General features: G+C 41.1%; 1 long non-coding RNA gene across 2 annotated transcripts in view; it reads right to left on the bottom strand.

Moving 5' to 3' along the window:
- Positions 1 to 25949, bottom strand: part of LOC106509119 — an 89601-nt gene that overhangs the window by 843 nt on the left and 62809 nt on the right. The window contains exons 4-8 of one of the 2 annotated variants that reach the window (XR_002347067.1): positions 20540 to 22633; positions 17642 to 17812; positions 13223 to 13304; positions 4068 to 4154; positions 2737 to 2773 (exon numbers count right to left, since the gene is read on the bottom strand). This is a non-coding gene — a long non-coding RNA (uncharacterized LOC106509119). Of the gene's footprint in view, positions 1 to 2736; positions 2774 to 4063; positions 4155 to 13222; positions 13305 to 17641; positions 17813 to 20539; positions 22634 to 25949 lie in introns of both variants that reach the window. The other variant, XR_002347068.1, reaches the window with a different exon arrangement.

The following is a 25949-nucleotide window of genomic DNA, read 5'->3' on the forward strand; positions in this document are numbered from 1 at the left end:
CGTAATTTTTTCCCCCTAGTGATTCACAATTTATAAATGTGATAGACATTGACTTACTAGCTTCCAACAGATGGAATGAAACATGGAGTAAAGACAAAAGCAATACATTTGTGCTTTCGGCATGAAATGAGTGAGAGATTAAGCTGAGGCTTCCCTAGATTATTAACAGGAAACAAAGTGGATAATAGTAGTGTTTATGCACAACTGCGTGCTGTTTTCAGTAAATACATACAACAAATTAAAAAAAAAAACTCAAACATTATTTTTTCCAGGGCGATGATTCCCTTTTTGTTAATTTTCCATTAAAAAAAAAAGGATTATTGAAAAACAGTATTAAATTTATATTGCACATCTTCAACTAAATACTCAAGGAAGATTTGTTTCAAAAGAGAATTAAGATCTGGCACCTCTAACAGGGCTAAGAAGGAATACCAGTACAGTATAAAACTGACTTACTGAAATTCCCCAGTATTTAGCAAATACATTCAACAGAGGAAGGACTTTTCAAAACTTACACTCCAATCTTCCCTGGTGGCAAAAGGCACCATGCAATGGAAATTCAAAGTGTAGGGGTCTAATTATCAACTATGACATCATATGGTCACACTGACACATGGGAGACTTTCCCTCAATTAAAAAATCTTTGGAAAGAACTTCTAGCTGCAGAAGACGCCAAAATGGCATTTTTTCCTTGAAAGTATGGGGTAAAATAACTCATATATGAAGAAAATGTGAAAATCCACTTACTGATGTTTGGTTTACCAAAACATAGATATACAGGCACATATTCTCCCTATCTATATCTATCTTATATGTATATATCTATTTGCATAATATAGGTAGATATACACATTTATCTACATAGACACATAAGGTTTTTTCTACCAACTTTGCTACCTTTGTTGCATTGACGTAATGCTCTCTCTGGCCAGTAGAAAGAAAGGAGAAAGTCTCAAAGAACTAAATTCTTACATGTCAGGTTTTCCAAACCATCATCATGGCAACAAAATAATCTGTCAAATTCTCAAAATTTACAGCCACCCCAGACACAAGAAATTTTGACCGAGTTGGTGCCTTCACCCGGAGCTAATCTTACTCCTGGAGCCGTAAACATGATGGCCGAAGTGACAGCCTGGCTACAAATCCGTCTGGCAGCTTCATTAGACATCTCTCGCCTGACTGATTAAACTGCGTTTAAGGCCCACTTTTATTTTTTCAAGCCTTTTGTTTAAATTAAAAGGTCATGTTTTCAAGCAAATAATCTGCTGCTTCCCTCAATCCAGCACCATAATACAGTTACATTATTACTAGTCTTATCCCAAGTGGTGAGTCGGCTGCCCAGGCACATGGGCCCCGGTCCCTCCCCTGGGCACAGCCAGGACACTGGGGAAGGGGACAGTTTATTTATTTGCAGTAGAACAAAGTGAGGGGGACTGGCTGGGAAACAATCAAGTTGTTCCTTCACAACAAAATCCAAATGGGTTCCTAATGGGAAAACTGGGTTCCATACGTAGGACACACCTACAATTTGAAATCACTCCTTTCAGATTTTAGTGGAGGCTTTTTTCTTTGAATGGACAGTTTCGTAAACCTCCATATTTTATCACTGTCCACTTTTACAAAAATAACCAATCAACTTTCTCAGAGCGTGGATTATTTACTGCCTCAAGGAAACAGAAACCCACACCGCACCTTAAATAATACATGCTAACTTTTTATGGTAATGCATCACAGGGTTTTTATTATGTATCAGAGCAGGCCCACACTCCTGAGCCCTTCCTGGGGGCCTTCAAGCCACACAAGGGAACGTCACTTACTCTTTCCTGAGACTTTTCTGCTGGTGTGATGGCAGATTCAGAATAATCATCCGAGGGAGAAACCATTACCCAGCTCTTTTAACTTTGTGGACAACCAGAGAAGGCTATTCCCCATATATTTCACAGCAGGCCCAGGATGAGGAATCTGAAAACTAGAGGCTGCAGATGCGGGCAAGCTCTGGTTGCAAGAGAGGAAGAAACCGTGTTTGCAGCCCTATTTTTGCCTTTGTCTCCCACGGTTTGTACTGTTTATAATGCCTGCCTTTATTTCATAATGTATTTACCATGCCTCAGTGTGAGACCAATTCCTTTGTCATGAGTGGATGAAAGAAGCCAGGTCAGGAAGCATCCACACAGGTGTGGGATTGATGCTGGGAACGAAAGTCTTATTTCCTAGTGCTGATATTTTTCATTTATTAGTTACAGAATTTTGAGTTTTATCTGTTACTAAATTCTACACAAAATTGATTTTTGGATTAGATTTTGTCTTTTTTTTTTTTAACATTTTAAATTATAATTAAATCCTCCATAATCATAAAGGGTTGAGGAGAACTGCTGTTGGCAAACTCCTACTGAGCGTCAGTAACTCGGTGTGAACAGGGTTAGTGAACCATATTAAAGAAAGAGTATTGCCTTTTCATTTTCATTTCAATGAGATTCTGTTTATAATAAATAAATCTGCATATTGATACTGCAAATAAAATCCAAAAATTAAAAAAAAAAAACTCCACACATGTTTTCATGCACTTGAAATGTAAACAATTTCCATTGAATTTTGCTGGGCTGTCTGAACCACAAAGCCCAAGTTCTTGACACACATTCATGTCAGCCTATTTGTGGGAGACTCTGCTGCTGCTGACGTGGAAAGAGTACACACACAGGCACTGACAAGAAAGAGAGTCGAGATTTTTAAACTTACAGGATTTTTTGGATTTTCATCTCTCTAACTTCTGATGCTAAAAATCAAAGCAAAACAAGAAACCTGGTTATAGAAAATAAAATTCAGGTAATGATATCAAGACATTACACAACCTAAATAATATAAATCAGTTTAAATACAATGAGCTTTAAATGATTCTGGCTCTAAAATTTAGACTCATGATGAAAATATATTTGAAAGGTAGAAGATTCCAAAGTATATTTATCTGCTTGTGAATTGTATTAAGAAACTAGAGTTTTAAGCTTTTTTTAAAAAAATTGTCATAAAATAACATTAACACATTCTCCTAACTCAGGATCACTTGAGATATTTATTATGTGAGTAGACTCCTAGTAGTTTTATAAAGTTCAAACCCTAAAGTAATTTTAAACCTTAAAATTTGTATAAGTCTTTTAAGTAAGGAAACACATATGGAAAGTGATTTGTACCTAGTAAGTGTCTAGCAAATGTTGGTTGTTGTTACTTTGTTATTAGAGTAGTTTCTAGACAAATATCTGACTACTAATGATCAAAGTAATTAATATTCTACAACTTCTATTTCTGATCCTATATTTCAAAAAAGTAAGCCAAACATTACTTATAGAAGACAAAGAAATAAATAAAAGTAAATAATTTCCAAAATGTTTTCAGATACCAAGACCTGAAAATTAAGTTAATGATAACAATTTTAGGAAAGGTGTAAAAATTTCCTCCAAATAGCAGTGCCAGATTGGCAGGAAGAAGGAGTAATGTTTTTCTGGTCTTTCATATGATGTTTCTAATCTGAAAATAAGAGTCTATTTGAAAATCTCTACCAAGTGGGTCTGAATCCAAATAACTTACTATTTGTTCCACTCATTAATCATGTAAGCTCTAAATATGTTTTTGAGAAAAGTATATTAATATTGACAGGCATATTTGGCAAAGCAATATCAGCTATACACAAAAGCCATTTTAAACAGCCTCTTTAATAAGGTAGGAGATGAAAAATACCAGCTCACAAGAGTATGTGTTTAATTAGGAGGTATACTGTACTCAGGGACATTCTAATGAATAATAAATGATGTTTTATTTCCTGTATCTGAGACACAAAGCCAAATCATCAAGAATCAAAGCAACTCAAAGTATTAGGTAACAATCAGTAAACTTGGGCAAGATCCTTTTTCCCTCTCAAGTTTAATTGGCTCATTGTTCCCAGGAACTATAAACCATGGGGTTGGTGGCAGAGCTGAAGTTTACTTCTATAAAGGAAGATTAACATATTCTGGAACTTTACACTAATCCTTGTTTTGAGTTAACTCAAGCAGATTGGATTAGTAATTCTTACCTACCACCCACTAGAAGGGACCCCGGCTTCGCTTCTTTGACAACCAGTGGTATTGTACACCTTCTGTGCATTATCTTCCACTGAAAATGTCCTGGGGAAAGAAATTGTGTTACAGGGAGAAAGAAACTGTTTTACATGGGGGTGGGGGTGGGGAGAACCAAGGCCACTCAAAGCTAAGGCCGGTAGTTTCTCTATTATCAGCTTGGTGCACATTTGGTTAATTCAGGCAGTTGGTGGGGTATTCTAAGAAGTTCATTAAACATTTCCTCGTCACTGAATTGGCTTTTCTCTGCCCCCCATCTGGGGAGGGCTGAGGCTGAAAGGCAAGAAGAAAGGCTTCTCCCTTACAACCCTCTAGAACCGTTTCCATATTCTTTCTTTCCTTGTCCCTTCAACTCTCAGATAGGAACAACAACAACAAAAACCTGAACAATTCCCTAGGGGGATGATTATTTACCCCTGCTTTTATAAGTACAATGAATTTATATACCTATTGACATGGCGTCTTTATAGAAGGAAAATGAACAAAATCAAGTTCTGCCAAACTACAAGAAAGATGCCCTTGGCCTGTAGGTTCAGATCTCACAGGTCTATGTTTGTTACTGTTTGCCTAAAGAATTTTGATTTTCCTGTGGTTGCCAAGGAGGAGGGGAAGGGAGTGGGATTCATTGGGAGCTTGGGGTTAATAGAAAACTATTGCCTTTGGAAAGGATAAGCAATGAGATCCTGCTGTATAGCACTGGGAACTATACCTAGTCACTTACCATGGAGCATGATAATGTGAGAAAAAGAATGTATATGTGTATGTGTGACTGGGTCACCTTGCTGTACAACAGAAAATTGACAGAACATTGTAAACCAGCTATGATGGAAAAAATAGAAATCACTAAAAAGATAAATAAAAAACACTGAAAAAAAAAAGAATTTTGATTTTCCATTTGTGAGTAAATACCTTAAATCTCTTTTTTTCCCCAGGGTTATTGAGATATAGTTGACATATAGCATTGTGTAAGTTTAATGAATTGACTTACAAATATTGAGAAACGACTACCACAATAAGTTTAGTTAACAGCCATCATCTCGAATAGATACCAACCACTCCCCCCAAAAAAGCGTTTATTCATTGTGATGAGAACCCTTAGAATTTACTCTCAACTTTCAAATATACTGTACAGCAGTGCAACAATAGTCTTCATGTTGTAATTACATGTCTAGTCCTTATTTATATTATAACTGCAAGTTTGTACCTTTTGACTACCTTCATCAAATTCTTCCTTCAATTTTCTAAACATCTTAAACTGTGAACCAGAACCATTCACAATCTTCTTCTTTTCTATAAAGGACAATGTCATAAAAATCTACTCTGTCCTAATTTTCTTGGTTGCAGCCGCCAGATGGCCCTTCTGTAATGTAAGGCATAGTTAATTACTGCTTTTACTATTAAAAATTATTAGAAACAGATAACATATTTCATTCTAAAAGTGAAAGTCTAGATATTAACTGTTAAATAATGTAATTTGAAGTAGAATTGACAGTAAGTTAATTTTTAAATTTTTTTGTCTTTTTAGGGCTGCACCTGCGGCATATGGAAGTTCCCAGGCTAGGGGCTGAATCAGAGCCATGGCTGCCAGCTTACACCACAGCCACAGCAACTCGGGATCTGAGCTGCATCTGTGACCTACACCACAGCTCACAGCAAGGCCAGGGATCGAACCTGCATCCTCATGGATACTAGTTGGGTTCGTTACTGCTGAGCCACGGGGGGAACTCTCAGGCAATAAGTTAATTTTTAAGATTAATTTAATGTTCAAGATTACTTGACCTCATTCCTTTCAGTGGACCCCAGCCAAATGAAAACAACTATCTACCAATCATTAAAGTGGGAATACTCATCTATGATTTTGAGGAATTTGAAAGGAGTAAAGAGAAGGATGATTACTTAGCATCTACTTGGTACCCAGGCACCAGCTAAGCAATTTAGATACAATCCTAAGTGAAAGAGACACAAGTTTGCCAGGTGTACAGATGCAGAATCTGGGAAGTTAGATAAGGTGCCTGGGGCCATCCAGCAAGCATGAATGGAGATTTGAACCCAGGTCAACCGGTCTCCAATACTCACAGTGTTTTTCAGTACCAAATATCTATGTTTCAGATAATATCATTTTGAGAGTTAAATGTTCCTAAGCTAAAAACACTGAACAGTAAACAAATGAACTTGAATACACCTTTGCCACCAGCATGTGACACTGACTGAAGGAAGGGGTGGAAGGAGAGACAGGGGTTTGAGCAAGATGCCAACCTAGAAGGGCAGGCTTAGGTAGGACTTGGAAGCATTTAATGCCTATGGTAATGGATACCTAGAAACCTGATAAAGGCATCTCTGAATAAGTGGAGGTGAAGGCTTCAAGAAAGAACATCACCTTCTAAACTCTGCTTCCTCCTCCTCCCCCGTTGGTTTCAACGCTGTCTGTTCAAAGCTGGCCTAAAAACCAAGCCATCCTCCCGGCTTGTAGAGGAAAAGCACACAGCAGCCAGGATCCAAGACCCAGACTCTCCTCTCTGCCTCTTAGCAGAGCCTCAAATCCCCTTTTCACCGGCTCCAAAATCATGGTTCTGGGACATCCACGTCCACCCCCACCCCTCTCCAGCCCATCAGTGGATCTCTGCCAATGCTGCTTTGTTCACCTTCAGTTCAGGGGTCCCCTATGAGCCTCAGTTAGCAAACCTCCCTCCTGCCCACCTCCTGCCCTGATGGCCTAGAGCCCACTCTCTCATCTACCTCTCACACTCTCTCTTTCTGTGTTGAGGAGTCCTCGCCCCGCTACACCCCAGCTAGGGAAACCCTGCTGAGAATGAGGCAAAAGTGACTTTTGTGTGAACACTGTGAACGTGAGTTGACCTTTCCTGTTGCCCCCCCCCCCACCCCCAGTTGCTCAGGCAGCAAGGCTGGGTCAGTGTGTGCCCTCCCCAAAACTTCCATCATGCTGTCTATTCCTGCTCCTTTCTACTTCACCTTTCATCTCTTTAATGAAGGAAAGAAAAAAGGAGGAAAAAGAGAATATCAAAACAATCTTGCTAGAGTAGGAAATAACCCAGGGGCCCAGGGACTAAGGGGAGGAACTTTGAAGAAAAGGGGAGGAGGGACGCTCCGGGGCCCAAGTCCCTCCCTGCCAAGGACATGATAGGAATGGGTCAGCTACACTTCTCTTGTCCCTCCCAGTGTGGTGGCTGTGACGCGTGGGATCCCTGAACCTGTGCTTCCGCGTTCTTTCAGTGAAGGACCTCAGAGGGATGGGGAGGAGGTCGAGGCCACAGCATTGCCGGGAAACTACACGCACCCCTTTTCCCCTCCCTGCTCTGCTCCTGGGCGTAGGTCCCCACAGACTTGTCTCAAGCAATTCCTGCTTTATTTAACCCCCTTCTGCTGGATTTCACCATGCTTAAGTCTTGTGTAAGTCGTGATCCCACATATGCCCAGTGACAGGACAGTTAACAACCATAAGCACCTGTAAGTGTGTCCAGTGACTCCTTAAGTAAGAGAGCTTCTGTTTGTCGGTCAAACTCACTGTCATCTACTAAACCGTGAGCCCCCATGAGGACAATATTCAGATCTTCAGGTTCTTAGGGCAGTAGAGCGATGCGGGTGTTTCGTGAATGTTGAGTGTGGCAGAAAGCGTTGTGAGCCAGGAGATAGCAATGTCCGCAGTATTTGCAGAAGAACCTCTGGATTTGTTCGACTGGAAAACACAGTTTTGGTGTTTTTTTTTTTTAATTTAAATTTTATTTTTTTGCTTTTTAGGGCCACGTGGCATATGGAGGTTCCCAGGCTAGAGGTTGAATCGGAGCTACAGCTGCAGGCCTTTGCCACAGCAACACAGGATCCAAGCTGCCTCTGCAACCTACACCATAGCTCATGGCAACGCGGGATCCTTAACCTACTGAGAAAAGCCAGGGATCGAACCGCAACCTCATGGTTCCTAATTGGATTTGTTTCCACTGTACCAGGAGGAGGCCGGGAACTCCCAGTTTTGATTTCTGAGTGTACTTTACAGGCTCAATTTCAAAACCTGAGTTTTATTTAACAAACTCTGTCAATTGTCTAGGTCCTTTGTTTTTCTGTTTCCTCAATATTCTTTTGGTCCATACTCGTGAAGAAAATCATCTGGCAATGCACTGGATTTTTTTCTTTTTACTGTCCTGAAAATGTTTAAATCTACAGAATAGTCTTCACTGGATTTTTTTCTTTTTACTGTCCTGAAAATGTTTAAATCTACAGAATAGTCTTCAAATATACATTAGGTTGCCCCATGTATTAGTTAAGACTCTTTGTGGGTGCTAGTAAAGGAAAGCCAGTTCAAGATAGTTTAGGCCTTAAAAGGTATTTGATTGGCTCACTTAAATGAGAAGTTCAAAACTAGCTTCAGGTATGGCTGAATCCAGAAGCAAATGTCATCCAAACTTTCTGTCTCTCAGATTTGTCTTCCACCAATTATGGGCTTCATTAATTCTATTGTTTTGCAAATGTCCTTCCCCAGGGGCCTGGGGAAGATGGTTGCCAGCAGTTCCCAAACACACATACATACAGAGTCATACACTAAACAGAGAAAGAACGCTAGAGGCAAACGCCAAATGACACAATACACTTCATCAGTTCTAAGACCTCTACCATTTTCCCTTTCTTCCATCTTTCTCCTTCTTTCCTTTCTTCTCTAATTTTGTTCATCATTTTAACACTTCTGAAATCAGAATGCATCTTAAACTTGCTGTCACCAGGTGGCAGTTGAAACATAGCTGTCTTTACTTGGACATATGCATCAAAATTTGCAGAATGGGTGTCCATGTCTTGGGAAAAAAATCCTGAGACTATAATAGAGCACTCTCTTTCTGTAAATATCACATCACTGATATTTTTGATGGCACAAAGAACACGAGGTGAAAAAACATGAATGCCAACAACTTCAAGTCCAAAAATGATTCAGAAATATTGAACACTGAATATAAAGAAGTTTTAGAAATACCATCCGACTTGTTTATATCTTCTTTTTATTTATACACAAGAGTAAGACATCATAGAAATCAGTATCTAATTAGGTCAGAAAGAGTTCTTCCAATAAACATAAAGTGAAATTTTACAGTTATGCAATTTAAAAACAAAGGCACCTTAGTGCAAATAAAATAGGTCTACAAATCCACGTGCATTTTCTTCTCACAAGAATAGGATTATGGACAAGTCAAACCTGAGCTGATAGAAGTGTTATTCTATGGCATTATAATACCATTTCTGATCTGCATTAATTTTTTTCATTGAGGTATAATTGACATACTATATCATTTTAAGATATACAACATAATCACTTGATATCTGTATGTATTACAAGACAATAACCACTATAGTCCAGTTAACACCCACTCACTCTGCATTTCATATCTACACATGAGATCACAGAAAGAGAAATGCAGAGCTTCCTCAGGCTGGTAGAGTGGAGAGGGTCCTTGCCTATTAGAAAGGAGCTCAGTATTCTAAATTCAAGCTTTATTTTCACCAGCAAACCTAGGTGACTCACCTCACCTCTCTAAGCCTCAATTTCCTTATTTGTACAGAAATTGCATCATCACTATGGTCTCTTCTGGTTATAAAACATTTAAGTTAGTAGTGACATAAGCTATATAAACCTGGTGTTCTTATCTTAGGACTACAATGATTATTTTAGAATTTGTTGAGCATGACAACTACATCACAAAGAAAGTTTAGTAATAATTCCTATCACCTATTAGCAATACCCACAGTTTTGCCTAGGTCCATCGAAATAACACAAAATATTGGGTAAAGCATCATTTTCCTTTTAATCTGACCATGATATACATACCAAAATATCCCATGTGCTCATGAGTTTAATGTTATTAGGTAACATCAGGAAACATGAATTCCTGACTCTAAGCGGTTTGTTCTGCAGGTTGATTATGTATGTGCAGAAAAAGTGCCAATTTCTTAATCTCTTTCTAAAGAATCAAGAGGAGGAAATGGTCACCAGGCAAACAGGCCAGACTGAAGACACCCCACAGCTACGTATCAGAGTGCAAAGACAAAACAACTTGGAGTTCAGAATTATGTGAAGTTTCTATTAGAGCAAAATGCTGACCAATACTCAAGTTTGCAAAAAAGTCTTACCAGGCAAGAAGAGAACATGTGAAGTGAGGATGCAGGTTCGATCCCTGGCCTTGCTCAGTGGGTTAAGGATCCAGCATTGCCATGAGCTGTGGTATAGGTCAGCAGCTGTAGCTTTGATTCGACCCCTAGCCTGAGAACTTCCATATGCCATGGATGTGGCCCTAAAAAGAGAAAAAAAAAAAAAAAAAAAGAGAGAGAGAGAGAGAACATGTGATAATGTATGGCTCCCTAATGACAGTGACAGCCTTTCTAATGAGGCTGGGTGTCAAATCCTGTATAGAATATCAAGACAGCCATTCTTTACCTTGTCATAGTGATAGTGTTATTCACTCTTTTCACCAAATCTGCTTAGAAACCTCAGGATGTTGCTGCTTCTGATTTCTGCAAGACATGTAAACAGCAAGAAGAAGGGAAAGTGGCAGGGTCGGGGGGAAGCTTTACTAAGCTCTGGAAGTCCAATATTTGCTAAGTGTGCACTAGAGACTCCTTGGCAGATTTTTGGTTTGGTTTGGTTTTTTGGTGAGGAAATGAAAGCAATTAAACTGTGAATTATCCAGGGTCACAAGAGGAATCAGTGCCTGAGAGTAGAATAAGCCTGATTCCTGTCATTGATTATATGCAAACTTGAGCTCTCATGTCTACAATGACTGCATCAGGATTTCACTAGAGCAAGAAAATTTAGGGAAAGACATAAAAGGACCATTTTCCTAATATGACTATGTAAGATAGTAGAGTATGCCAAGGAGGCAGAATGTGTACCCTCTGCCTGTTCAAAAAAGAGGCACCAGTAAATGTGTTCTATACAAGCCCTGCTGCCCTGGTATCCTTTTAGACGTGGAAATGTTTGATTCCTACCCACTTCTCTGCCTGCTTCTTGCTAGAGTCTTTCAATAACTTACACTTCCTTTAATATTTTGTAATTCTCCTGTGTCTCAAGCTACTTTAGTTTTTTGTTTTTGGTTTTTTTTTTTTTTGTCTTTTTGCCATTTCTTGGGCCGCTGCCATGGCATATGGAGGTTCCCAGGCTAGGGGTTCAATTGGAGCTGTAGCCACCGGCCTACGCCAGAGCCACAGCAATGCAGGATCCGAGCCGCGTCTTTGACCCACACCATAGCTCACGGCAACGCCAGATCCTTAACCCACTGAGCAAGGCCAGGGATCAAACCCGTAACCTCATGGTTCCACTGCGCCACAATGGGAACTCCAATAGTATTTTATATATATTAATAGCACTTTAAATTGCTGTGCCCCAGGGAGTTCCCGTTGTGGCTCAGCAACTATTATCCATGAGGATGCAGGTTCGATCCCTGGCCTTGCTCAGTGGGTTAAGGATCTGGCATTCCTGTAAGCTGTGGTGTAGGCTGGCAGCTGCAGCTCCTATTCAACCCCTAGCCTGGGAACTTTCATATGCTGCGTGTGAGTCTCTAAAAAAAAAAAAAGTATATAGACTGAGAGTCATATATTTCATTAAAAAAATAGACTAATGGCTTTGTGTTCTGCAACTGTGCAAAATTTCACATTTTTTTTTTCTTATTACATCACTTTTGGTCAGATTTGGTCCATTGAGAGATTTTTAGATTCTGATCTTGCCATCTAGCAAATAGCTCATCCCACCAGCTCCAGGCCATTTGCAAATGTGATTAGCATAATACCCACTATATCATCATCCACGTTATTAATAAAAATGATGAAAACAGGCATGAGAGCTTGGCAATACTAAAGTCTAAATCTCCCTCTTGGGTGACATTTATAAATTAGCCCCTGTATGTCCAACCAGGAAAACAGAAACCATCTGAGTATTTAAAACAGAGAGAATTTAATACAGGGGAGTTGGTTCACAGACAATAGGAGATCTGAGAAGTCAACTAAGGGACAGTCAGGCAACCAAGATCAGTAACGACAGGAAGTCATTGTCAATCATAGGCTGCGGTACTCATGGGGGCAGGATTAGTAGAACCTACAGAGCTGTGAAAAGTGGAGCCAGGGAGGAGATGCAGCCACTGCTGGAGCTGCCATCCAAGGCAGATAAAATAGCCCACCCTGCCCTTCCTGCCTTTGGCCTAACCCAGCTGGCAGGAGCTTAAGAAACACAGCTGGCTTAGGTCAGCCTCTGTGACACAGAGCAGAGAAGCATTCTTGAGTCCAAGACAATTTCTCCATCTTGCTCACAAGAAAATAAGGAAAGAATTTCCTAAGTGTCCTGGTGAAGCCCAGATCCATAATCCTGACCCCATTTGACTTAGCCTAATACTCTGATAGTCCCACTAAATGAAGAAATAAGATGATTTTGCCATAACTTATTTTTGGTGATCTTTCTCTTTCTCATTCAAGTCCTCACAAATTATTGGTCTGTATGTATAAATTAGCAAACTACAGCCTACAAACCAAATCCAGCCCATCATCTGTTACTGCAAATAAAGTTTTTTCTGAACACAGCCATGCTTATTCATTTATGCATTGTTCATGGTTGCTTTCATGCAATAAAGGCAGACTTGAGTTGTTGTGACAAAGACCAGAGGGTCCTCAACACCTAAAACACTATCTGATTCTTTACTTGAAATGCCAAACCCTGGTCTATAATTTGCTGAATCCAACTACTTCCACCTCCTAAACATCTGTCATCTCCCATCTTTAGCCTTTTCACTTCGCTTCCATTTTCTATTTCACCTGTTAGAAAGTCGACAGTGGTTGATCAATCTTTGTCCTTTCTCTCGAGAGGACCTAAAATATCCCCACAATGGCCTATGAGACCCTTTACAGACAACCCACCTTACTTCTCCCCGCCCCCCACCTTACTTCTCCAACCTCTTCTACCACCCCCAGCCCTGTTCACAGGAGGCCAGACTTTTGCCTGGTTTGTTCACTGATGTACTCCTAGCCTCTAGAACAGTGCCAGGTACATAATAAATATTTTTGGAGTGAATGAATGACAGTCAGGACACTAACAAACTCATATAGAGCAACTGGCTACTCACTGTTTCTCCACCCACCTTGGGTTCTCTTTTGCATCATCTTCTGCAGAGACAGCAGGTAAAGTATCTTCCCTGCAGCTGGACAAGCAAGGAGAGAACTCTGAGGTGGCAAGACAGAGAAAAGTAAACCATTAAGGATCATTAGGGTTTGGGTACAAGTTACTCATTAAGGGGTCTGCTGTCAACATTTTAAAACTCAAGATTAAAAAATCTTGAAAGTGCCAAGTCTAGTTAGCAGCTCTGTTTTTGTTTTTGTTGGTATTGTTTTGGCTATGCCCATTGCATGCAGAAGTTCCCAGGCCAAGGATCAAACCTGCACCACAGCAATGACAATGATAGATCATTTAATCTGCTGAGCCACCAGGGAACTCAGTTTTTGTTTTGTTTTGTTTTTGTCTTTTTGCCATTTCTTGGGCTGCTCCCGAGGCATATGGAGGTTCCCAGGCTAGGGGTCGAATGGGAGCCATCACCACTGACCTACACCAGAGCCACAGCAACTCGGGATCGGAGCTGCGTCTGCAACCTACACCACAGCTCACGGCGGCGCCGGATCCTTAACCCACTGAGCAAGGCCAGGGATCAAACCTGCAACCTCATGGTTCCTAGTTGGATTCGTTAACCACTGAACCATGACGGGAACTCTGGAACTCTGGTTTTTAACTGCTCTTCCAAGGACTTGTTCCTTCTCACACATGCATGATTCTCCTTTAATAAAGTTGTTCTGACTTAACCCTACATGGTTGTAACAACCATGTCCTAAGAGTTCTAAGAATTTTAACTCATTGAGCCATAGGACACCTTTCCAGCACTTGAATCATAAACAGTGTTCTTGGAGTTCCCACTGTGGCTCAGTGGGTTGGGAATTCGACTAGTATCCATGAGGATCCAGGTTCGATCCTTGGTCTCATGAGCTGTGTGTGGGTCAGCAGCTGCAGCTCCAATTCAACCCCTAGCTTGGGAACTTCCATATGCCAGGGGTGCAGCCCTAGCAACAACAACAACAACAAAAACAACACAAACAGTATCTGTTCTCACCTATTCCTTTACCTTTTCTCAATCCATAAAGAGGTCTTCAAGGTGATAGAATTGAGAAACCCTGCACTTTTCACACATAAAGAAAAGTCTTGCCATGGATCTGATGACTAAATGGTGGCTGGTCTAAATAAAATTGATTGGGCAAACATTTTATTTCACTGTCAGCCAATAATGATTGGCTTTAAGACTGTTTTTAATGATCAAGTTGACTTTTTAGGATTTTGACATATGCATCACTATACAATACTGCATTTTTTTCAGCATGAAGTTTCTTACTGAACATTTCGAATCTAAGCCTTTGACACAACTGAAATTTTTGTGCATCCCCAATGTTATCATTTTGCCTTTTTTTTCCCCTTCAAGTAAACCTTTACTTTCTGAATATCACTTCCTTATTGAAACACTTGTCTGTCATCACTGTTCTTCAGTACATTGCTCTTTCTCATTTGGGGGTTTAAACACTGTCTCTCTTTTTATTTTACCTTTCAGAAACTTTTTAGAAGTGTTCAGGTCATTAAAACACTGCTTAAGATTTATAAGATAATGTCATTGTTATTGCAGAATTAAACATGAAGCTATTCTGCCTTAAAGTCTCTGCTGTGTCACTGAGAAGAAGCTCATACAAGCGGCCTATGAAATGATCTAAGCTCTTTCAGACATTCTTTATGTTCCACCTGTATACAATGCTTATAACTTTTTAAAATATTTTATAGTTAATAAAAATAAGATTAAAAGAAAGATTTGATTGCACCTTTAGTACTAACCTAAAACTGTTTCAAATGACCCCCCTTTCATCATTTCACAACAGCCTTTTGTTCTGGGTTTTTCCATCTGTTTGCTAAGCATTTTTCAATGGAAGTCTCAATTAGAAGGGAAAAAGGGAGGGGGGGACAATCATTTAATTCAAAAATTAATTTGGAGATCAGGCAACTGACTTAGGTTCACGCCAGCAACTTAAGGCTTTCAGCCTTGGCCACATGATCCAAAGGAACTGAGCAACAACTGTCTGGCGGCTTTAATCCTCCTTAATTTGAGAGCAAAGAAACTCACATGTGTTTCTAAGAACATTTTTGGAGTACAAGAAGTCTACTTCTGGGGGACACCATCTAATGCCCTTGTTTCACTGATCTCGTGTATTCTAAATTAATTTTTAAACCTCACATAAGCAGGAGAAAGCGGGGGAGAAGGAAGAACTAACAGCAAGGCAGCCATCCATGTTGTTAAAACCACTGAAGGAGGCTTCAAAGACTCCCTTTGTACGATGACATAGATTTTCTTTTACGTTGTGATAAAGCTGGGCGCCGTCATGAGAAAGACAAAAGTTGTGAATGCTCACCCTACCTTCTCTGAGAAGCTGGTGAGGCCCACCACCTGGCAGGCTACTTCTCCCCCTTTGTCCGTAGCCCGGGAGGTTCACTGGTCTTTAGAGGAACTTAATTAAAATCCGCGGACAATTTTCCGGGAGGTAGATTAGGCTCTCATAGCAAACGCATTCTGTTTGGGGGCTTTGCTTCTCTCTGGACTTGTCTTACTTGAGATGGGGGCGGTGGGGGTGGGGAAAGCTGAAAAGACTGGTGGGTCTCCTCTGGATTTCAAGTCTGATGAGTTGATAGGCCACGGAGTCCTCAAAACTTTTTATCTGGGGTTTACTCATCAAAGAAGAAACTCAGAAAACCAGGCAGGACAGGACTTCATTGGGCAACATTTCAAAATAGAAGGTGTTGCCCCTGCACTCTGTGTTTCTGCTTTCTTTAAATTCCAGCCCCTTGGTTCCCATCTCCAGCCTTCCAAAGAACCGCCTTCCCTAATGCAAAAATCCCTCCTTGCCCTTCACCTACACGAAGCTGAACTTACTCTCAAGAAAGAGTCTGATCAAACCCTTCAAACCAAGGAGAAAATAATCACTGGTATTTCCTGATCTCTCACTTCTTCCAGGCTCTGTCTAAGCATTTGACATGTATTGTCATTTAATTCTCCCAGCAACCCTAGAAGATAGGTATTCTTATCCCCATTTTGCAGATGGGAATAAGGGTTTGCTGAAACTCACACAGGGATTCCAACCAGAAGACTCATTGCAAAGCTTGTTCTCTTAAACACACGACTCTGCAATCATTGTGCCTCAGTGCACTGGGGTTAGACTGGGAACACTTAGTGCATTGTTTTTCCCAGATAGGCTGCATTTGCCTAGAGGACATAGCCTTAAGTAAAAGACTGAGGCTGTAATTGTGTCTGTTTCTAATCAGTGGAGCCTTCCTGAGGCCCCTGAAACCTGATCCTAGGAGCATTTGCCTTTTCTCGTCCTGCCATTGGCCTTCATACACTAATGAGCCAATGTGGAAATGGAATTAAAGGATATTCATAAACCTATGACATAGATTTATATTGAAGATATTCAGGGAATCACAACCTTTTCAGTTACACAAATCTTAAAAGTCATCTATCCAACTTTCCATCCCAAACAACTCCCTCCATTCTGAATCCTTGAAAGATAGCTTTCAAGCCTCTTGCTTCCAATGCCAGAGAGCTCATTGTTTGTGTCAACTGACAATTGTCCCTAATTGTTTTATGTTCTTATTCAAATGGAGTGCAAACTGTCTCCCTATAAGCCCTAGTTTGCATTTAGGGTGATACAGGTATAGGGCACCACTTTCCTCTGTCCTCAGCCCTTTCCAGGTAAAATGATATTCCCAAGGGCACTGTCATAGACCAGAGGAGACATATATGGGCCCAGGATTTGAAAGCCCATGAGCTCAGCTCTACCAGCAGCAGCTCTAAGGACAAAGAAGCTAAGTTCTACCACTTCCCATAGCATGGACATAGCTAGGGAAACAAACTCTGGGAGCAATCTTCAATCTCCATAAACCACCTGACATCTGATCTGCCCTCATTCCCCAATCTAGGGTCCAAATTTCCATGACCTTGATAGCATATCCACCTCTTGACCTCAGCCCCCCAATCCTGAGAACGTCTTATATTTCTTCCATTTTAATGTTTCTGTGCCACATAACAGCTCACCCCAAAAGCAAAGAAAAGGGAGGTGTGTGCCCTGAAAGTCTGGGCTGTGTGCTTCTCTTTGTTAATGGCAACCTGCTTTCACAGACTCAAACTATTTGAGGTTTTCAATATGTGATTCTTTCCTGAACTCATGGAGCTATATAAGATAAACAAGCAACAAATCAATAAGAAACTAAAACTGGAATAAAGAAAAGGAAGCTTCTGTAAATGAGATGTCTGCCCACAAAAAGCGAGTCTAATTTGCTTCAGGTTTGAGGAGCTAATTTCTGGAAACCAGATTTTTTTTTTTTTTAAAAAAGGAAAAAGGTCTAGGTACTTTCTAGAACTGTCATTATGAAGGATGAGGGGACTCGCCTCTTGGTCTCCATACTCAGACCTAGAGTTTACCTTGTCCAGAAGGCAGCTCCTGTGCCAGCCACGTATTCAGCCTTAATGTAGAAACTTGGCCGATGAAGAAACACCACCAAAGTCATTCAAACAGGGTATGAGAAGGGACAGGAAGTCTGCCATCTCTCCAGTGTTGATGGTAGCCGAGTTCTGGACTATTGCCTGGAATATCTATCCCAAGGAAACAACAGGTGAAAATTCCAATGTTTTGTCAATATATTCTGGGCCTGTAAAATTTACTATTATTAAGATGCTTGAATCTTTTTGGTATTTCATCCATTTCTTACTGATTAGGTAGCAGAAGAATCAAAGCATGGAGCCTAAATTATATTGGGTTAAGGATCACTGTGTTGGAAACTGCAAGGAGTAAAGTCAGAAGCCGGTTTTCCAGTTTCAACTCTAAAACAGTTAGCTATGACCTTGAGCAAGTCAGGGAACTGTGAACCTCTATGAGAGGAGGACTCTCAGAGAACGTCTTATATTTCTTCCATTTTAATGTTTCTGTGCCACAAAACAGCTCACCCAAAAAGCTATCTCTATCTAGCATTTATCTGTCTATCCACCTATCTACCCATCTTTTCATATTTCCATATCCATCTCTCTGCAAATGGCCCAATCGTCTCAGTTTAACTACTTCTGGGTTTAGTTATAAGAGGGATTTAAGACTAAAATAAGCAAAGTTGGAGGGAAAGAAAAAATATATGAATGGCCAAAGGAATGGTAAGTCAATGGTAGATCTTAAAACGACTGAAGAAGAGCTCCTGCTGTGGCTCAGAGCTTAAGGACATGGCATTGTCCCTATGAGGATGCAGATTTGATCCCTAGTCTCGCTCAGTGGGTTAAGGATCCAGCATTGCTTTGAGCTGTGTTGTAGGTCACAGATGTGGCTAGGACTGGTGTTGCTGTGGCTGTGGCATAGGCCAGCAGCTGCAGCTCCTATCTGACCCCTGGCTTAGGAACTTCCACCTGCCACAGGTGTGGCTGCAAAAAGAGAAAAAACAAAAACAAAAACCAACTGAAGAGGTGGGAAGATAGAATTAAATGGCAGCATTGAGAAAAACTTTAGAGTGAGGGCTACATTTGATTAGGGCATTTCTCAGCACGGCACTTGATATCTAGTGGGTGCTTAGTTAACGATGAATGCATGAAACACTGAAACAAAGACTCTCAGGTAATGGATAGAACATGCTCCAGCATAGGGATAACTTGTAAAGTGGACACTATCAGAGTTCAAATTCTATCCAGTGACTCCAGAAATACACAACCACAAAGGACCTTTTTGTATTCATACCACAGGGTCTATGAGTGTTCTGAACTGACTTATTTAAATCAGAAAAGCTGCAAAAAGCATGAGTACAGACAGAAAATTCCAAAAAGAGTTCCAGGTCTGCTTTGTGGAGAGCATGGGGTGGTACGGCTCAGATCAAAGGTGGTCCAGCTGTAGAGCTGAGCCCTGAAAGAGCAATCACGTTGCTCCTTTCTAGCACAGGTTACCTGGTGAGGAAGGGCAAGCACTCTTTAGATGGCGGCAGCAGGCCCCGACCTGGGCACAGTGATAAAGCAGTCCATGTTCACTCCTGCAGCCCCGTGTGCTCTTTCTGCCCTTTCCCCTTGAACTAGACTCACTGCTGGCGACCCTTTGATTCAGAGGTCCGGCAGCAAGAGCTCTGGGGAGGAATTCTTTGGAGTTATTTTTAAAGATGGTCTTTAGGACAACAGTATGCTCATGCTTCACCATACATCATGCTATAGGATGCAGAATTACCCTTCACACACCCACAATGGTCAAAATATACTGAAAACCAAAGGTCTGGCTTTCAATTCTCTATGCCTCTGACCCTGTAAAATGGAAGGGCTTCCATGGCCCTTTTGGCATGGGATGTGGTTAATTCCATTTGTGAATAGAGTCACCAAATCTGCTCCAAAATTTGGTTCAATTATCACCTGGGTTACGAGTTGCCTGCCTCTATGCTTCTCCATTTGAATGGTATTTTTCCGCCCTGTAACCAAGCGTCTTAAGCCATTTGTTTGGCCACTGTGCAAAGCAACTGGAGGAAAACAAAGAGTTAAGGTGCTATTATCCGAATGAATTCCAGCAACCCCAGTACATCATGTGCTCCTCAATGATGAGAAGCAAAAGCAAAATTCTCCCAAATATTTGTATCTTCCAAATAAAAAAGCAAGATTGAGAAGGAGGACCAGACTGGAAAACAAAAGAGAGGAGGAACCTCCAGGGGGAGGTGGCAGATGGTCCACCAGGTGGACCTTGACAGTCCATAGAACTGGCCAAACTGACTGGTGGACCAGGCAATTTTTAGCAATGACTGCAGTGTGAGCCAGAGTGCACCAGCCATATGGCACATTGCCAGGCATCACTCCTAGTGACATTCCAACCAGATAAGCAATACATTCATTGCTGGAAGGGGGTTGAGGGGAAGGGAGGAAGTTAAGGAGAACAGGCAGGCAAGCAGGAAGGAACAGGGATGGAATAGAGCACGCTTGCAACCCACATCTAAGAGGTTCCAACATGTCTGAGCAGGTAACTAGTAAGGTGGCTTAACCTTTGGTCTCTGCACACCCCGGGAACATTGCCCTGTAAGAAAGATTTGATTTACTCAAAGAAGTAATTAAATCTGGTGGCACAGTGCTAATAAGGATAGCATTCATCAGCACCCAGAGCTGGAAAATTCTTTCTCTCCCCTTTGTAAATGCCCAAACCCTGGGCACCTTATTATTCAAGTTTTTAATTAAAAAGGAACAGGAACAGTTCAATAACCTGGAGCAATCCATCATGCTCACAACCTGATAAAAGAATGCAGGGTTGCAAAGACACTCTCCCCTCTACAGTGTACTGTACGGCTGCACGGCGAGAAAGCGAGGAGTTGCTTGGTTCCTTACCTCTCTGCTGACTTAACTGTCATATTGCATAGTTGCTGCTGAACTGCACGAAAGGTATTTCTAATCTCATGACGGTGACTGGAAGAGGTTGAAGGACACAAATTAAGTCTCAGAGCAGTACAGCTGAGTAAGAATGGAAGGTCAGTCAGTTGACTCTTCCCACAATTCCCTGAACAAGGCAATTATTCATGAAGGAAATTTCAAATTATTTTCATTAGACTTGTGTTTTACCAATCTAACCAAAGTGATTAATTAGGGATTAAAATATTTACTCTGCACATGCTGCCTTGGCTCAGCACTAGCATATTTAAGCATTGTGCTAAAAGGGTCAGCTGTTTCCCGTATTGTTTGGAATTCATTTCCTATTTTCTATGTAAAAGGGCACTGACACGCATGTCTATACCATACTTGGGGTGTCTCCAGGCACCAAACTGGAGAAAGAGAAAGAGGTTGCTGAGTTCCTACCCTTTACCCCCAAATTTCTTTCTCGTTAGAACCACTTTGGGTGAGTGGCCCTAGTTTTGCTGTACCTGTGCCTCTGTAACAAGGAATGCCTGGGGCCAACACGACACCCTAATCAAACACACATGGTAGAGCAGTTACAATTATACAATGAGATATACACCACGGCACTTGGGTGTGAAGGAGACTATAAGAATGGGAAGACTTTTTGGGGATTTTAGAGGGGTTTCCGGCACTCTGTGATTGCAGACAGCTGGTTATGATAACTATTTCTGGTGTGTTGAGATAGTGGCAGCAGAAGTGGTTATTCAGACAGGATGCCTGAGCCTCACTTTCTCTGGGATGCCCAGCTGGGCCAGAGCACTTGTCTGAGTTTGAATTTACTGCCACCTTAATGTCAGTCCAAAAGGGACCCCAGTCCTAGAGATGTGCTTTGATTATTCATAAGTTTCTAACCTTTTAAAAGATGGCTAAGACCTTGCAGGGAAGGAAGTGGTGGGAGAACTGCTCCCTTACATTCTGCCTTCACTGAAGGGATAAGACCTATGGGGGTTCCTTGACTCACCTCTGAAAGGCTTGAAAAGGGTGGCTAAAGGGATGCAGATGAAGAATCCCTTTCACTTCCTGTCAATAATATTATTCACATCCCTTCGATTGTTCTCACCAAGCTTTAGAGAAAAAATTATAGATATAGATATAGGAATAAACAAATTAATTGCTCCCAAAGCAGAAACAGTGAATGCAAGGTGGTGAATATGGGGAGTTAAATAAAACCATGATCCTTGCTGGGCACAGCTGAAGAGAAGAATAGTAAATACAAGACTTTGTCTTCAGAGACAGATAGAGCTCTGAAGGGTGGGATGAAGAGTGGGAAGTGGTGCCACCGGAAGAGGAGGGAGCCATGTGTAGGAAAAGCACCAGGGTGGGTGCCCTGATGCCCAAACCGAAAGCACCCAGTGGGGAGGAAAGAGTCCACAGGACCCCACACAGGAGAGGTCCTGGAGAGGTCAGAAGAAGGTATGCCTTGGTGGGGAGAGGGTACTCTGGATGGAGTGTTGAGGCCATGAGTCGGGTTGGATGGAGCCCAAGGAGTATTGGTGTAGAGATGTGGCTGTGGTGGCAGGGACAGCAGTGGAGCGCTGGGGTTTATTTAGGAATAATAGTAATAACAGTGCAAATAAATTACTGAGTGTTTCCACTTGTCAGGTACTACACAGGCAATAGCTCACTTTACAAACCTATGTCCACTTTATACACAGCTTTTAAGAATCAGGATTCAAACCCAGATCTGTCAGGGAGCAAAGCCTCAATGAGCACAAAGTAGTCTTAATAGAAGAGAAATGAGATGGGGACTAAAGATGTTGATGGGAGTATAGCTGGGGAGCATTACCGACAGTTATGATGCCTTAAGGGATAACACATGCAGGAGTCTTGGGCCGTCTCTCACCCCAGAGCAATCATGTGGTCCAGAAGATCCTCGGCGACAAATCTAAGGTTGGAAACCAGCAGGTATGGATTCTACTTTTGACTCAGATCCCTCCGAATGTCTTGACTTTAGGAAATCCACTCAACTTTTGTGCCTTAGATTCAAAGGCACTCAATAAAAATAATCTTATCCACTTTATGAGGCTCCTGTAAGGATGAAGTATAGTAAATTAGTTCATTTGAACGGTTTACAGTTATTTGGCAAATGCTATGGGGTCAGCACTGTGCTAAAGACTTCACATGCCTTCTTTAACCTAGCTCTCATATTAACCTTTTGCATAGGTACTATTATTCCTCTGAGATAAAAGAGAAAAAAGAAACATTTCATAAAGTTCAAAGAATGATAACCATGTAAGGTTTTATGATTATGATTTTGTAGGAAGTAGTACTATCCAGCTTAAAGAGAAGATGGTTTAAATAAAAAAAATCTCTTCTGAACCTTCTGGAAAGAAAAAAGGATAGAGGCTGCGGTAAGGCAGGCCTAGGTATGTAATTAGGAATCATGTAACAGAACTGAAGGCTCAGCTACAGGGAAATTTTATAGAGAAGTAATGTTGATTACCTGAAATTCTGAATAACTGAATTTGGGATAATCTTGGCTCTATTTCTGAAAGAGAATGTATCACATATAACACAAATTGATCTCAGCCAACAGCTTTGAAATATTATCTGCCCCTAGAAGTTGGACATGTTTCAGGGTATTTTAAGTCTCAAGGGAACTTATACTTTTCCTTTACCTTATATCTAACTTTTATAGCCATTGCAACCTCACCAAGATGAAAAAGATGCATAACAGGATTTGCATTCCTTCTCAGAATATGACTGCTGCAAGCAAATAATTCAGAACTTACTTGTTAGCAATATTACTAGACGTGTCAACCGTTTTCTCACAGGGTAAAATGCCCCGAGGGAAAAGAAGTCACCTGCCACTTCCTAATGTCATTTAATCTTTTTAGTCTGTCTGAGCTGTAAACTGTCAATCACAGTTAATGTTTAGTCACCTTGAATGCTGTTTAATCAGTAGAATGCTTTGTATATCTATAAATACCTGATGACACAGGAATTAAGTCTTCACAATAATTACCCCACTACATCATTCGACATCATTACTCATAGGCAAGGCCAAAACCATGTTTAATCTCTTATGGTTTTTCAGTAAGAAATGTTTCATTACTGCTACATAAATGGAATTGCTATTTCACATTGAGAAAACGGGCTACTCAAATCTGCACATTGGGCTGTCTATCAGGTCTGAATGGCCCTGTCTGTCATTAAATGCTGCTGATGACAGGATAATTATGATCATGTGAGCTGATTGCCAAGTGTGTGCAGGAAGAAATAAGAGCAGCTCTGGTTTAGTATTTGATAAGTGCTTTGTGTTATGTGCATTGAGGTTCATGCTAATGTATTTAACTTATTAAGGTCATTGAAAGAAGACTTTTTAAATGTAAAGAAAAGATTGTAGGTCATGAGACAATGTGTTAATTGTTTATGTCTTTGAGCCGATGGGAGTTTCTAACTTTTTTCCTTTCTCTTTCACCCTTCTTTTTTCCTTTATCCTTTCCTATATTTTCCAAATTTTGTACACAGTGTATATAATATTTTTTACAGAGAGAAATATAAATACATTTAAAAACATGCTAAAACAATAACCATTTCATAATGTTACATGAATTTAAGATATACATGGTTTAACATATTGTTATGTTCACCCTAACAACACCAGCTTCAAGAGCCTACTTGCCCTGGGTTCTTGGAATGCTGGTCATAGGACCCCAGTCTTCTACAAATGGCTCTGTCATCATGATTATTGGGATGGATTCAATTTTGAGGGCTGTGAAAATGCTGGCTGATAATGGTGCTGCGTATTTTGTTAAGAGTGTGAAACCACAGATTTTTTCTTTCCTTCTTCCTTTCTCCCTGTCCCTTTCCTTCCATAGCCTTTTTTTTTCTTTTCTTTTCATAGCTGCACCCACGGCATATGGAAGTTCTCAGGCTAGGGGCTGAATCAGAGCTGCAGCTGAGGCCTACGCCACAGCCACAGCAATGCCAATCCGAGCCACATTTTCGACCTACACAGAAGCTTGTGGCAACACCAAGTCCTTAATCAACCGAGGGAGGCCAGAGATCAAATCTGCATCTTCAGGGACACTATGTTGTGTTCTTTTTTTTTTTTTTTTTTTTTTTTTTGTCTTTTTGCCATTTCTTGGGCCGTTCCTGCGCCATATTGAGGTTTCCAGGCTAGGGGTCTAATTGGAGCTGCAGCTGCTGGCCTACGCCACAGCCACAGCAACACGGGATCTGAGCCACGTCTGCGACCTACACCACAGCTCACAGCAACACCAGATCCTTGACCCACTGAGTAAGGCCAGGGATCGAACCTGCAACCTCGTGGTTCCTAGTCAGATTCGTTAACCACTGAGCCACAATGGGAAGTCTTTTTTTTTTTAACTATGTTGTGTTCTTAACTTGCCTAGCCACAACAGGAACTCCCCCCCTCTTTTTTTTTTTTTTGCTTTTTAGGGCCGAACCCGCAGCCTAGAGAAATTTCCAGGCTAGGGGTCAAATCGGAACTACAGCCGCTAGCCTATACCACAGCCACAGCAACGCCAGATACGAGCCACATCTTTGACCTACACCATAGCTCACGGCCATGCCAGATCCTTAACCCACAGAGCGAGTCCAGGGATCAAACCTGCAATCTCATGGTTCCTAGTGTGATTCGTTAACCACTGAGCCAGGGCAGGAACTCCGGAACTCCCTATTTTTTAAGAAGCACTTTAAAACTTTTTTTTTCATTCTGTCTAGTTTAAAAAGGAAAGCAGAAGAGTGCATTCATTTGTTCATTCATTCCAGTAATATTTCTTGAGTACTATTATGTGTGCCAGGCCCTGTTCTAGGTGCTGAAATACAGCAGGAAAAAAAAAAAAAAAAAAACCCAACCATAATCCCTCCCTGCGCTGAGCTAAATCCTGAAGAGAGAAGACCAAAGAGACAAGACAATCAAATAAATGTTATGCATATTGGCAATAACTGCTATGGAGAAGAACTGAAAAGGGAGGGAGAGAAATGAGTGTGTGTTGAAGGGTTGCAATTGAAATGGGTGGTCATGGAATTTCACTGACAAAATACTATTTGCCTCAAGGAGGTGATGGGTGGAGGCCATGGGAGGAGAAACAGGAAGAAAAGAGGCTCTGAGGTGGACATGTGTAAGGAGGCCAGCATGGCAAGAGTGTTCAAGTGGAGAGCTGTAGGAAGTGAGGCAAAGAGGTAACAAGGGCTGCTTAGGCAGGATCTTGGAAGCCACTGTAAAGAGTGGGTTGCAAGGTTAAAAAGGTTTTGAGCAGAGGAGGACCATGAGCTGACTTTTATTCTAAACAACTCGTTTTAGTGACTAGGTTAAGGACAGCCTGCAAAGGGCAAAGGCAGAAGCAGGAAGACCAATAAGAGGCTATCATAGTAT

Source organism: Sus scrofa, chromosome 1, assembly GCF_000003025.6.
Source record: "Sus scrofa isolate TJ Tabasco breed Duroc chromosome 1, Sscrofa11.1, whole genome shotgun sequence".
Lineage (NCBI taxonomy): Eukaryota > Metazoa > Chordata > Mammalia > Artiodactyla > Suidae > Sus > Sus scrofa.